Raw genomic sequence first — 15994 nt, forward strand, 5'->3', positions numbered from 1 at the left:
CTTCAAATCCTTCCTCACCACCCCGCTTCCATATACCCCAACATTCCTGGCCAATCCTGTTGGCTCCCACTGCCTTCCCCACATCGCCCCATTCCTTCCAAAGTCCAGTTTCCTCCCTCCATCTCCACCGACCCACTTTCCAACTGCTGATCTTTACCTATTTACCTCCACCTTCACTGGTCACTCATACCCTCCAGATCCTTCACCTGTACCTCACCTTCCATCCCTTCCCCAACCACTCCCTCTCCCTCCCTGCCCAATCCCACCTGCTCTCCCTCCCCATTCCCACCCCTCCCACAAATTCCCACACACCCCTCCCTCCCATTCCCTTCCCACCCATCCATCCATCCCTCCCATTCCACCCCCTCTTCCATTCCCTCCCTCCCGATTCCCACTCCACCCTTCCATTCCTCTCCTTCCCTCTCTCCCATTCCCACCCCTCTTCCCCTGCACCCTCCCACCTCCATCCCTCCCATTCCACCCCTCTCTCCCATTCCTCTCTCCCTCCCATTCCTACCCCTCTCCCTACCCCTCCCATTCCCACCCCCTCCCCACCTCTCTCACTCCATCCCTCCCCTCCTTGGGTCAGTCGCTGCCTTGAGGCAGACAGACAAGCCCCGGCCCCTCTACACAGCCCCGCCCGGGCTCAGCTCCGCCCCGTATCGCGGGCTCTCTCTCCATCAGCCGCGGCGCCAGGCAACAGGCGGCAAACACCCGTCTCCCAGGACGCGGCTCCGAGCCCGCCAGGCAAGGGCAGAGGCACGGGGGGGAAGGTAGGGTGCCGGGGGAGAGAGAGAGGGTGTAGGGGAGAGAGGGAGGGAGGGTGCAGAGGGAGGGAGGGTGCAGTGGGGGGTGAGGGGGGGGGGGGGTGCAGAGGGAGGCTGCAGCTTGGTATGTGGAATTCAGGAGGTGCAGGTTGGAGGAGGGGATGGGAGAAAGGAATGAGGAGGGAGGGGGAGAGGTGGAGGGGTTGAGGGGGGGGGGGTGAGGAGATGTTGAGGGGGTAAAGTAAAAGGGAGACTGGTGCAAGAGGGAGGAGGGTGAAGGGAAAGGGGATTGGGGAGCTACTGGAGAGGAGGAATGGAGCGACGGGGAAGTGGGAGGGAGGATGAAGGGATGACAAGGGTGGGGTAATGTAGAGGGGAGGGAGGGTTGAAGGGGAGGAAGGAAGGGGGGGTGGAGGGGGGGAGATGTGATGCAAGAGGGAGTGAAATAGAGAGGATGTGGGAGGAGGGAATAAGGAGAAGAGGTTGTTGAATGGGGAAACGGAGGGGAGGAGTTGGGAAGAAGGGGATGAATAGGTTGAAGTCTCAGAGACCTGATACAACAATGAGCTGACCTGCATAGCAGTGTATCTGGTCACAATCCATTTCTAAGTACAAGTGTAATTTTCTGCATTTTATTTTTGCTAAACAAACTCCGCCTAATCTAAAACTAACCAAAATCCTAAACGTCGACCGTCTATTTCCCTCCACTGGTGGTACCTATCCCGCTGAATTCCTCCAGCTCATTGCTCGTTGCTGTGTCCTGTATCCGTGTGCACGTTGAGGTTATAGCCACATCCTTAGAGTGGGCCGAGAGACCAACATCAAACCAAGAATTAAATCAGTGTGTGTTGGGCTCAGCAGGTCAGTGTGTGGAAGGAGAAAGTTCAATATTTATCCTGATGACCTTTCATCAGATGCGAACGATAAAAGGTCCAGAGCTGCTACCTCACAGCGCCAGAGAGCTGGGTTTGATGTGCGGAGTTTGCTGTCTGTGTGGTGTTTGCACTTTCTCCCTGCGACCGCGTGGGTTTCCTCCCACGTCTCAAAGACGTGAGGTTTTGGAGGTTAATCGGCCTCTGGAAAGAAATTACCTTTGAGTGCAGGGAGTGGACAAGAAAGTGGGATACCGAAGATTCAGTATGAACGGGTGACATGATCGGCATGAACATGATGGGCCAAAGGGCCTCTTTGCATGCTGTAACTCAAAAGTAAACTCAATTAAGAAGGGATAAAAAGGATTTGAAATGGTGTGACAAAACAAAGAAGAGCACAAAATAGACACCGCAGATCAGTCAGCATCTGGAAGGAAATGGGCAGGTCAAAGCCTTCCTCTAGATGGAAGGAGTAGAGGGAATGTCGTCAGTGTAAATGGGTGGGGGTGCTTAAATTCTATTTAAGAATAAGGAGTAAGCCATTTAGAACCATTTAGAGTGGTGAGTCTGTGGAATTCTCTGCCTCAGAGGGCGGTGAAGGCAAGTTCTCTGGATGCTTTCAAGAAAGTGCTAGGTAGGGCTCTTAAAAATAGCGGAGTCAGGGGATATGGGGAGAAGGCAGGAACAGGGCACTGATTGGGGATGATCAGCCATGATCACATTGAATGGCGTTGCTGGCTCGAAGGGCCAAATGGCGTACTCGTGCACCTATTGTCTATTGTCTATTGTTAATCAGTGTAGTAATTGCTTGCTAGATTCCCTGAAAGATGAACTACGTCACTTCATGAAATTTGGAGAGGGAACTAAAATGGTGAGTGAGATTACCTTGGGTGGAAGGGTCAAAAGTTTAATTTCTGGAACAGAAATACTGATAGATTTGGAAAGTTGACAGTGGCAGCGAGAAAGCTTCACCTAACTTGGAGGAAAAAATAAACTGCTGGAAGAACATCAGATCGCTTCGCCGAACACCTCCGCTCGGTTCGCAATAACCAACCTGATCTCCCGGTGGCTCAGCACTTCAACTCCTCCTCCCATTCCGAATCTGACCTTTCTGTCCTCGGCCTCCTCCATGGCCAGAGTGAGGACCACCGTAAATTGGAGGAGCAGCACCTCATATTTTGTTTGGGCATTGTGCACCCTGCGGTGTGAACATTGATTTCTCTAATTTCAGGTAGTCCTTACTGTCTCCTCCTCTTCTCAGCTCTCCCTCAGCCCACTAGCTCCACCTCTTCCTTTCTTCTTCCCCCCCCCCCCCCCCCCCCCCCCCCCCCCTCAAATCTGTCTGTAGAAGGGTTTTGGCTCGAAACGTTGCCTATTTCCTTCGCTCCATAGATGCTGCCTCACCTGCTAGGTTTCTCCAGCATTTTTGTCTACTTTCGATTTTCCAGCATCTGCAGTTCCTTCTTAAACATCAGGCCCTAATCCATGGTTTCAACCAAATTCTTCAACTTCAACGCATTTATTATAAAATAAAACAGAAAGTGCTGGAGTCACTCAATGGGGCAGGCAGCATTCCTAGAGAACATGAACCAAGCCATGTTCCCCACAGATGCTGCCTGACTTGCTGTTACTACAGCACTTGTTTTTCCTGTTTAAAACATCCACTAATTTGCCTGTTCCACTGAGGTTATGTTAGTTTAGAGATGCAGCGTAGAAACAGACCCTTCAGCTCACAGTCCACGCCGACCAGCAACCCCCTCACCCCCACCCCCCACACACACAAACACTATCCTACACACTAACACTGCCCTACACCCACCAGGGAAAATTTACATTTATACCAAGCCAATTAACCTACAAACCTGTACGTGCTTGGAGTGTGGGAGGAAACCGAAGATCTTGGAGAAAACCCACGCAGGTCACGCGGAGAAAGTACAAACTCCGTACAGACAGACGAGGGCATTCGATCCAATTTGAGATACCAGCTACCAAAACAGATGTGTACAGCAATTCATTCTTCCCCTGCACAATTAAAGCATGGAATAGTCTTCACCCTACCATAGTTGTTCAACCAGACGCAACTAAATTTAAGGTAGCTCTTCTTCTCCAAGGATCCTTTTTTGCTTAATTCCACCCTCCACCACCTCCACTTTAAATTCCATTTGGAATATTTTGGAGGACCAAGAACCAAGAACCCCATGTCAGGACCGCACCCAGGTCTTGTAAGGCAATAGTTCCCCCCCAAGCGTTAATGTGTGGTGCGATGCGGACTCGGTGGGTCGTAGTCCTGTTTCCATGCTGTATCTCTAAAAAATAAATTAAACAAAACTAAAAACCATAGATTTTAAAAAAATGAAATTTATGTTCTCTTTTGAATTTTCTGTAGAATGAAGTCAAGATCATCTTTACCGGCAGTCAAAATTTATCTGAGTGAAGCTACTCCCGTTTGTGTTTATATTCAAAAACCTAAATTGCTGCCCTCTATTGTGGAAGTAAGTGAACGTTTTGTCAATTTCTTAAATAATTGTTGGAAATAATTATTGGCTAAAGAACCAAAGGGGATGATGTAACTTTTGAATTCCCGGCATTTTGTGATTATTTGAAACGTAATGTATATGAGTAGTCAGTTGAACAGTAAGTGCAAAAAATCTTAAGTTTGCAGACAGCTGTTCAAACAAGGTTATCATTCGTCAACTAAAAAGTCCTGTAAACGGTAAATTAATTAATGTGTTTGGCGGTAGTGGGAGACCAAGATTGAACAGGCTAGTGTAGAAACAAGGAACTGCAGATGCTGGTTTACAAAAAGAAAACACACAAAGTGCTGGAAGAACTCAGCGGGTCAGGCAGCATCTATGGAGAACATGGATAGGTGATGTTTTGAGTCGGGGCCCTTCTTGAGTTGAAAAGTAATTGGACTGATACTTGAATCTGTACAGCATGAAAGTCTTGAGGCAAGTAGTGGTACACTGGGTTAGTGTTGATAGCAAGCATGGACGTAGTAGGTCAAGGGATCTATTTCCGTGCTAAATTATTATATATTCCATGGTACTGTCCAATATATGTTTCATGTTAAACTTTGATTTATCGTAAGAAGGAACTACAAGTCTTGTCGTACTTAAATGTTCACTATAGGTGTTAAGTTACACTGGTCAAGAAAGGTTTAGCTGTCGATGACCTCATAAGGTCATAAGTTGTAGGGTCATAAGTAATAGGAGCAGAATTAGGCCATTTGGCACATCAAGTTTACTCCGCCATTCAATCATGGCTGATCTATCTCTCTCCCCTAACCCCATTCTCCTGCCTCCCCCCCCATAACCTCCCACACCTGTACTAATCAAGAATATATCTATCTCTGCCTTAAAAATATCCATTGACTTGAACTCAACAACCTTCTGTGGCGAATAATTCTTTGTTTTCACTCATGTGGAATATAAGCACTGGCCCAAATGTCTTGTCACTCTGCTGTAAATCCTTTGCAATTTTATTCCCTCTCTTTTGATCAAATTGTTGCTTTTTTATCTCTTTTGTTTCTGTTCCAGGTAATAATGTTATAGTTAGGATCCACAGGAATAACCATAAATATGTAAAGCAAAATGTATTATTCTTTCACTGAAATATTCTGGTAGCCTCGTGAATACATTTAAAAGGCAGAGGTAGATAGATTCTTGATTAATACAGGTGTCAGAGTTTTCTCATTTGTACGGGTGTCAGGGGTTATGGGGAGAAGGCAGGAGTTTGGGTTTAGGAGGGATTGGTAGATCAGCCATAAATGAATTGCAGATTAGAATCGATGGGCCGAATGTCCTAATTCTACTCCTATCACTTGTGTTCTTATGATTTGCACTCTGTATCTTCTCCCTTCACCTTACTCCATCTATTGTTTTTGCGTTAGACGATGATATATCTGAGCTGTTTGGATAGCATGCAAAACAAAGCTTTTCACTGCACCTCGGTACACATGACAATAAGAAACCTAAACCTAAAATCTGTACTGTAAATAAATCTTGTCTGAAATTTCACAATTATATTTATGTTCGCCATTATGCATGTAATGTCTGTCTCTTATGATGCAGAGACCAGATCGACCTCTTGAAACCATCTCCGGCAAGGTAGAAAAGATTTCTGAAGGACTCCATCTCAGCTATGATTCGGAAGGCAATATCCATGAGCAAATGAATCAGTCTGGGCACCAGGTTGACAGAGTCATGAAAGACCTGAAACAACTGAAAAACAAAGTAAGTTTAGATAACCATTAAAAATGGGATTTGGTGAGGTTCTTGAATAGTTTAGTTTAGAGATACAACAAGGAAACAGGCCCTTCAGCCCTGAACATTACCACTATCCTAAACACACAAGGGACAATTTTACATTTATACCAAGCCAATTAACTTACAAACCTATACGTCTTTGGAGTGTGGGAGGAAACTGGAGTTCCCGGAGAAAACCCATGCAGATCATGGGGAGAACGTACAAACTTCATACAGGCAGCATCCGTAATCAGGATCGAACCCAGATCTCTGGCATTGTAAGGCAGCAATTCTACCGCTGCACCACCGTGCCTCTTGTGCTGCAAGTTACTTAGATCTTTTTTTCCATTTAACGTTTGACTGGAGAATAGTCCATTGCTGAAGCATGGTATAATATGCAGGTTGAACCTGAAGGAGCACCAAAGCGCAGAGGCACCTGAATGTTTACTGCATGACAGACAAAAGGATGATTATATAGACCTGTTGAAGACTAGAGAGCATAGATTTAAGGTGAGAGTGGCATAGACAAAAGATTGATTTGAGGTGATTTTATATATATATCTAATGAAGACTAGGTTTAAGGTGAGAGAGGCAAAGTATAAAGTACATGTGTGGGGCAAGTTATTGTTTAAACACAGGGTGGTGTGTACCCAGAACGTACTGCCAGGGGTGGTGGTGGAGGCAGACATGATAGTGGCATTTAAGAGGCTTTTAGATGGGGAATATGCTGGGAATGATGGGAGGAATGGATGAAGTGCAGGCAGATGAAATCAGTGACTCTTGGCATCAAGATAAACAAATGCGCAGACATATACATTGTGGGCCAAAGGGCCTGTCCCTGTGCTGTACTTGGGCAAAAGGTATAGAAGTGTGAAAGCGCACACCTCCAGATTCAGGGACAGTTTCATCCCAGCTGTTATCAGGCAACTGAACTATCCTACCACAACCAGAGAGCAGTCCTGAACTACTGTCTACCTCATCGGGGACCCTTCGACTATCTTTGATCGGACATTGCTGGCTTTATCTTGCACTGCACGTTATTCCCTTATCGTGTATTTGTACCCTGCAAATGGCTTGATTGTATTCATTAGAGCTATGATGTTTAGGCACTAAAAAACTCTGAAATAGGCAGGCAAAAAGGCATAATAAAATCACAAAAAAGGTACGAAAAAGGCATTTATTGATTTTAAAAAGGCATTAAAAGGCATGTATTTCCACCACCAAAATATGGTTAAAAATGATAATATAAAGGTACACTACAGTAAATGACCAAAATTGCCTGGTTACACATAACTACCAGCATTTTTTTCAAATTATCTGGTGTTAAACTATGCCGTCTGTCAGACAGAATATGCTTCAGTTGTGAAAAACTTCTTTCTACCTCACTGAGGTCACTGGTGCATACCAGAAACAAGCTACAGACTCTATATTCATGTCGATATCTTGTACATTACAACTACCTTTGAGAACTTTAGCTATATTTTGTATTTCTTCAAGATCTTTGTTCGCTAAAATCACTCTCTCACATTTTCCTTGTATGTCTTTGCCTACATCGCCAGGAACTTTACGAATATCGTCAGTTACTTTGTTGAAAACCTGCAAGTTATTCACTAATGTTTTGACACATTTCTCAAGGGAAGTGATAGGTTTGCAAAAGTGGGAAGTGGGAAGTTTGCAAAATTGGAAGCAATAAATAGATTTTGGAGAAGACTGAACCACCGACGGTGGCGCCCCCGGTTTCGTCCCGGTGGTGGAAATTTTATTGTAATTTATCCTGTGTTAACACGTTTATAATAACATTAATATTAACGTGTTAACATAGAAAACATCATTGTAATCACAACTAAGAAAATAACATGACCTTTTAGCAAAACGGCAAAAAAAGACCGATTTAGGCACTAGATCGTGAAAAAGGCATTATCTCGGTAAAATCATCAAAAAAGGCGTGAAAATGCACATGGCATTTATAGCAAAATCCTGGCTCTAGTAATCATGTATTGTCTTTCCGCTGGCTGGTTAGCACGCCACAAAAGCTTTTCACGCGACAATAATAAAAATTGCATAAATTACTCTGTTACCTCTAAAGCAAATTGTTTAAATTGTCCCCCAAAAGCTGAACACATCAGGTGAACAGTTTGCGGAAGATTTGATTGACTCGGCTAAATCAAAATGCCCGGACGAAGATCTTGAAGCTAAACAGTCGTGGGAACTTTCCAGAACAATCTATAGACATGGAGATATCTGGGAGAGCTTTGCAAAGCTACAGAAAGAACAGAATCTGAATCGGTAAGTATATTTGTTATCTGTGAGATAGTGCAAGTGTGAATGCTTAAAGACATTCATGTGAAATTAGGCCGTCTGATATTTAAACCAGTATTCCAATAATACACTTTTTTATTGAGAAATGTAAACTCCTCGGGACAAATGATCTATCGAGGGATAACCAAGGGCAATAAGGCTGGAATTAAATTGAAAGGAACTTTGAGAAGAAGCATAAAACATAGAGTGGTACAGCACATGGACAGGCCCTTCGGCCCACTACCGCTCTGCCGGCCATGATGCTAAATTGAACTAATGCCAACTCCCTGTAAATGATGCATGTCATCCATACCTCATGTCTTGTTAGAATCACAGAGCTCCACAGCATGGAAACAGGCCCCACGGCCCCACTTGTCCAGGGCCACCCAAGTTGCGTAGCAACCTAGTCGCACATGTCTGTACCTGGCCCACATTCTTCCAAACCTTTCCGATCTATTTCTTATCTTTAGGTTCTTGATTCATAAGGCTGTCAAAGGTTGCGGGGAGAAGGCAGGAGAACGGGATTGAGAAGGAAAGATAGATCACCCATGATTAAATGGTGGAATAGACTCGATGGGCCAATTGGCCTAATTCTGCTCATATGACTTACGACTGGCACAGACAGGTTGGGCTGAAGAGATGTATCCTCACTATGTGACTTTATCCATGTACCTGCTCAAATTTCCTTTAAATGCCCAAATTGTACCAACCTCTACCACTTCCTCAAGCAGTTTGTTTCACGTACGCACAACCCACTGTGTGAAAAGGTTGCTCCTTTTAAAATCTTTTCCCTTTCATCTTAGACCTATGCCCTCTAGTTTTAGGCTCCCCTACCCCGAGACTATGGTTATTCACTTTATCTATGTCCCTCGTGATCTTCTAAATCTCTGTAGGGTCTCCCCTCAGCCTCCTGTACTGCAGTCAAAAAAGACCCAGCCTCTTCTTGTAACTCAAACTCTCCAGACCTAGTAGCATTTTGTAAATATTTTTGCAAGCTTTATACATCATTCCTCTGGCAAGGTGACCAGAACAGTGCACAACACTCCTAATGTGGTCTGACCAAATTCTTTCCTGATATTCCCTTTGTGAGATATATGGTTTGTGCTCACAATCACTACTCAGAGACTAAATCGTGGAAACAAGAAATGCTTTATTTGCGAGTCTGCAGAATCGGGTGCCTCTCCAAGTTGAGACACACCGAGCAAAGGAAAAACGTCTATTTTTATACAATTCAGTATACAGTCTTTATTGATCGGACGCCTCCCCTTCTGACCCCTTCCAATCAGGGTACCGAGGTTCACAATCTTCCAACCCTCCCCTCCGTGCGTCATCAATCATTCCCTCTCCTCCCACATCATACATCGCATGTACATTTAAATTAGGTTCTTTGTCATGAGGGGCGTAAAGTTAATATTCATTTATTTTATTAAGCATGCTCAGTAGCTGTTGCCCTAACCTACTTAATTGCCTTTGACCTAAAGAATAGCTTCTGTGTTGTCAGCTACATTCCTAACCTCATCTTGTTATTCTACAATGTTATCAACAGCTCTGAAGGTCTGACTGTTTGTTCGAATCACAAGGTTGGTGATTCCAACTTCTCGGCCCATCACAAGGTCGGTGACTTCAATCACTCGGCCCCTCACAATGGTGGTGGTTTAATCATCTTATCCCTCACAATCCTCCCTTTTTCTTTTGCTACGCATCCTGTATTAAACCCCATTCCTAGACTTCCTGCTGTTCCAAAGCTAATAAAATTATTTTTATCTCTCTTTCCTCTGGGTCCTCCCTCGGCCTCATTATCATTATCTTCTGGACGCCCCCTTTCTCCCCCATGGGGACTACAACTGCCTGCATTTGGCTTATACTTCTAGTTATAAGAACCCTGAGACATGGTATACAACAGGGGATAATGATCAATGCAGCTAATGCCCATAAAATCACCAGTCCCACCGCTTTCCACCAGGCTCCTCCTAAGATTTAATCCTACCATCCTGCTCCCGTGATTGTGTTCCATCTCTGTACCGGGACATGTGCTATTTTTCTGATTCCTTCTGATATATACATTACTGCTTGCCCGTTGTCATCTATGTTTAGGCAGCAATTAGAGAGGTTGAATTTTCCGCATACTCCTCCCTCTTCGGCTAGTAAGTAGTCTAAGGCCAAACGGTTTTGGTATATCGCTGTTCTCATCTGTGTCTGCTGCTTCGCCAACATCTCTAGTGCAGATGCAGTCTGGTTAGTAATTACTTCCAGCACTGCCTGTAGTCTTATGATCCGATTTAACATATACACTGGGGTCCGGTAGCCCCAGGATCCGTCCTGTGCCCAAGTGGCTGGTCCATAATATGAGATGATTCTTGCAGGTGGCCACTCATCATTTTCCCATTTTCCGATGTCCATTCTTCTCTTCGTTCGGTGTAGTTCGTCAAAGATGGGTGTTCCTAGCGACCGCCCCTCCTCAGTGGTCAACAAAAAAACCCCTGGTTGTACCAGTCCAATTAAACAAGTCCCACTCCATTTTTCTGGCAATAACGAGTATGCCTTGTGTCCGCTTTTCCATAGCAGTCCTTCAGGGGCCGGTCCACTAGAGGTAACATTGTCCCATATGTCCTGCAACACTGGGATTCCCTGGTAAGGGTTGTTCCCGGTGCAATTCCATAATCCAGTCGATTCGCTTCCATCAGTCTTCATCCAGATAGTACAGTTTCCTTCATCCTTTACAGTGGGATACCATTGAGGTTCCTCTGGCCACCACACTCGGGATTGATTTGGCCACTGGGTGATGATGCGCTGGCAGGGGCTGCTGCCTACTAGGATGGCATCCTTTGCCCAGGGCCTGGCGATACACTCAGTTCCAACCGGGGTGTGTGTCAGGACCCATTCCTGGGGACTTCGATCTCTTCCCACCGTCAAATTCCACTTTATCAGGTCCCATACCTCAATGATAGATGAATGAATGAAAACTTTATTGTCATTCAGATATACACCTAGACACAGTGCACCTTGAACGAAATTTCGTTGCATTTGACTCTCCAATCAGGTAAATAGATCCTCTCATTGGCCAGCGTGAGCTCATCAGCGGTCCTCCACAAACCCAACAGTTAGTCACATTCAGGGTTCTGGCTATCCGGAGGGCCAAGTCCACAAACAAGTTTCTCTCCACTTCCGGGATCTCAATCTGCTGCTTTATTTCATCATACATAGTCTGGTGCAGTTGAGGCTGGGAAGGTGGGGGAGGTTTGTTGACTACTGCTTCTGCTAACTTCCCTATCACTACCTCCTTAATTTTGTCTAATGTTTCCTCCCTGGCTCGGGAAGGGATGCCTAACTGTCCTCTCTTGGTCATGCAGACCCATTTCTCCCCTTTTGGGCAGGTAATGTGCCCAAAACTTCCTACATGTCCCTTATTTTCTACTCCATAATACCCCCTCCCCCCCGTCCTGACAAACAGCTCTAGTCCTTAGGTCGTAGCAATCATCACTTAAATGGGAATGATAGGTAAATGATCTGGTTGTTCGCCCTCCATATCTGATAGGATGGTAGCACTTATCACAGTTATTAACACTTCTTATAATGGTTACATACATAGTTAGTAATACTACATACTTTCATGCTTTTAGTTTCATACACTTATTTCTTACTGAAAGTTAATGCCAGGGGCTTATTCCCTGGTTTTACCGTCCACTGATCGTCTTTCTCAGGAACTGACGGCGGGTCAACGGGTCCTTTAACCCGGGTCGCATGTGTCCACCCTTTTTCTTTTGTTCGTACTGCTGTCTCCGTTGTCAGCAATGCCAGGTATGGGCCAGTCCACCGGGGCTGCAGTTTCTCCTCCTTCCAACTTTTAATCAGTACCCAGTCACCGGCCTTTATAGCGTGTATTGGAAAGTCGAGTGGTGGACTTTGTGCCAACAGTCCTTTTATTTTTAATTCTGCAAGGGAACGAGACACTGCCAGTAAATAGTTCCTCAGGAACACATCGCTGCCTTCGAAGGTCGGCGTGCCCTCTACCTTTCCAAGATAGGGCAGCCCAAACAACATTTCGTAGGGAGACACCGCAATATCTTTACGGGGTGCCGTTCGTATTCTTAATAATGCAATTGGTAAACACTTAGCCCAGGGTAGTCTGGTTTCCTCCATTAACTTAGTTATCTGTGTTTTAAGGGTTGCATTCATTCTTTCCACTCGCCCAGAACTCTGGGGGTGCCAGGGTGTATGCAATTTCCAATTTATTCCCAAGGTACTGCAAACCAACCGGTGAACCTTAGAGGCAAAATGTGTTCCTCGGTCGGAATCTATGGATTCGATGTCCCCGTATCGGGGAATGATTTGTTCTAATAATATCCGGGTTACTTCCTGAGCGGTGGCATTTATCGTGGGAAATGCTTCCACCGACCTGGTGAAATGGTCTACAACTACTAGGAGGTACTTCCACCTTTGTATTCTTGGAAGTTCTGTAAAATCTACCTGTATTCTCTGGAAGGGTCATAGCCAATTGTTGTCCTCCACCAGGGACAGCTCTCATTACCTTCTTGTTAACCCTCTGACATAACACACAACCGGAGACTGTCTGCTTAGCCAAAGTATAGATACCTCGGCAAGCGTAGGTCCGTAGTAGTGTGTCACACAGGGCCTGCGCTCCCCAATGTGACTGGGAGTGCAGTTGTGTCATCAAATCCCGAGTTAATCCTTTGGTTAACATTTGTTTCCCATCTGGCGTCCACCACCTCCCGTCAGTGGAACGCCGAGCCCCTAACTCATTCATTTTATCCTCCTCCTCCTGTGAGAATACAGGTATCTTTCCTACTCCTTCCCTTAATGGTATTAAAGACAACATCCTCACTGTTCCTTCTGTCGCTACCTTTTTGGCGGCTCCGTCTGCCGCTTCATTTCCCCTTGCTTCTAATGAGTTCCCCTTTTGGTGTCCCGCCACATGGACCACCGCTATCCTTTCTGGCAAATGTAATGCTTCCAGCGCTTTCTCAATTAATTGCTCATGTGCCAACTCCTTTCCTCTTGCTGTAATCATCCCCCTTTCTTTCCATATTCTCCCAAACGTGTGCACTACTCCAAATGCATATTTGGAGTCGGTGTACACCGTTCCTTCCTTACCCTCCAACAATTCTAACGCCCGTATTAAGGCATACAATTCACATGACTGAGCCAACCAACTACATGGCAACCTGCCCGCCTCCACTCCTTCAAATCCTTCTCCTCCTATTATGGCATACCCACTATATCTTTTTCCATTTATACAGCGGGAAGAACCGTCTATAAACCACCTTTCTCCCTCTACCAGAGGCTGCTCCTCCAAATCCTCCCTGCTCTTGGTCTGTAGTTCTATAACTTCGCTACAGTAGTGTTCTGGTCTCTGCCCTTCCTGCTCATCGTCCGCCGAGTATAAAAACTGGGAAGGGTTTAAATTCTTATCGGTCAGAATGGTCAAATCGTCTTTTTCCATAAGTATCACTTCGTACTTTAGGATCCTGGAGTCAGTCAACCCCGGTTGGACTTCTGAGTTAGTATTGTCCGGACCGTGTGGGGAGTAGATACTACCAGGTCACCTCCAAATGTCAATTTTCTACTTTCTTCCACTAATATTGCTGTTGCTGCGACCGCTTGAATACATACAGGCCACCCTCGTGATACCGGATCCAAGAGTTTAGAAAGGAATGCGACTGGCTGTCGCTTCCCTCCTCTCTTTTGTGTCAGTACCCCCAACGCAATTCCATTCTCCGCATTAACAAAGAGATAGAATGGTTGATCGATGGACGGGAGGGTCAGTACCGGTGCGGTGATCAGGCCATTCTTTATTTCTCCAAATCTCTGTTCGTCCTCAGAATCCCATTGTACTTCATCAGTCTCCTCACACAATTTATCATACAAGAACTTGACTTGTCGGGTGTAATTGTCTATCCATAATCTACAGTATCCAATTAACCCGAGAAACTTCCTGATTTCTTTTTTGTTCCTTGGCATCGGCAGCCCGGTGATCCCAGCTATTCTTTCGGGGTTTATTCTCCTTTTCCCGTCACTAATCAGGTGTCCTAGATATTTAACCTCCTGTTCAACAAATTGTAGTTTATTTTTGGACACTCTCAATCCCTTTTCCCCTAAAAAGTTTAAGAGGGTTATGGTTGCATCCCTTACTGGCTCTTCTTCTCCGCCTGAGAGTAACAAATCATCTACGTACTGCAATAATTGTGTCCCATAGGTCCTGGGAACATCCTCTAATACTTGTTCTAATATTTGCCCGAACAGGTTCGGGGATTCAGTAAATCCCTGAGGGAGCACAGTCCATCGATACTGTTGCTTCCTCAGTGTGTCTGGGTTTTCCCACTCGAATGCAAAGAGGTCTCTACTTTCCTCAGCCAGGGGGCAGCCCCAAAAGGCGTCTTTCAGATCTACCACACTGAACCACCTATGGTTAGGGGGTATACGTCCCATTATGGTATAAGGATTTGGGACTACCGGGTGTCGAGCCCTAACTACCCTATTCAATTCTCTTAGGTCCTGGACCAGTCGGAACGTTCCGTCAGTCTTTCTCACAGGGAGTATTGGCGTGTTGTAGGGGGACATACAACTCTCCAATACTCCATCCTTCAGTAAGTTTTCTATAATTCGCTGCAGCCCTTTCCTTCCTTCCATTGAAATCGGATACTGTCTTACTTGTACTACTTCACTTCCTTCTCGCAAGGCTATCCTCAGAGGTGGTATTCTAAGCCCTCCCCTATTTCCCTCTCTTGCCCACACCTGTGAGACTATTCTTTCTTCATCTTCGGTCGTCAATTTATATAGTTGTACTATAATCTGTCCACCTACGGGAACTGTGCCCATTCCTAATTGAATTTGAAAGTCCCTTCCCATCAGATTTATTCCTGCCTGGGGCACCAGGATTAAGTCTTCCATGGCCTCTCGATTTTCATATCTTACCATTACTCCTTCTATCTCGGGAGCTGTCATTACCTTTCCCCCTACTCCAGAGATTTTGACTTGCTTTTCCCCTAATCCCATTCCCTCCGGTATCCTGGTTACACTTGATCTTTCCGCCCCTGAGTCCACCATAAATACCGTGTCTTCTCCTTGTGGACCTAATTTTAAGTTTACCAAGGGTTCCCGTGTACGTCCTACACACCCCAAGGATGGGAACCCCTGACCCCCCTATTCCTCCATCAGTGTGTACGATTGTACTTCATGCCTTATCTTTGGACATTCTCTTTTAAAGTGTCCTTCTTTGTGACAATGATAACACCGGGATGGCCCGGTGCGCCATCCCCCTGATCCTTGTTCTTTATTTCCCGGGGACCCCAACCTTGGTCCCTCCATTCACCCCTTTTATGGGTTCCTTTGGCCATTCAAAGTAACAATACTTTATCATGACTTTCTTACTTTTATCCTGAGTCCCCCCCTCACCCCATCCGTGCAACATCCGCCCCAATGGACTATCAGGCGGAATGTGCGGCTCTTCACCAGTTTGAGCCTTTTTCCCCGGGCCCTTACTTTGCCCGTTCTGGTTACCCATCCCTGTCAGATCTTTTCCCGTCCAACAGAACCCAATCGCCCGAGTATTACTTAATAGTCAATATTCTTACCCGTGCACAGGAATTGCTCGATTGATTGATCCCTTTCACCGGATTCCCTCTTGTTTCCAGAGTCTCTTGTCCGAATATCACTCGCTCAAACCGCTGACGGCAAGCAAGGAGATCAGAGACTGCTGAAATCAGCAGGATGCACCTTCCCTTCCTTTCGTGCCTCCGTCAAGCGGCCGGAGTGGCGATCTCGGACGAGCCCCCAACTTGTGAGATATATG

Source organism: Amblyraja radiata, chromosome 10, assembly GCF_010909765.2.
Source record: "Amblyraja radiata isolate CabotCenter1 chromosome 10, sAmbRad1.1.pri, whole genome shotgun sequence".
NCBI lineage: Eukaryota > Metazoa > Chordata > Chondrichthyes > Rajiformes > Rajidae > Amblyraja > Amblyraja radiata.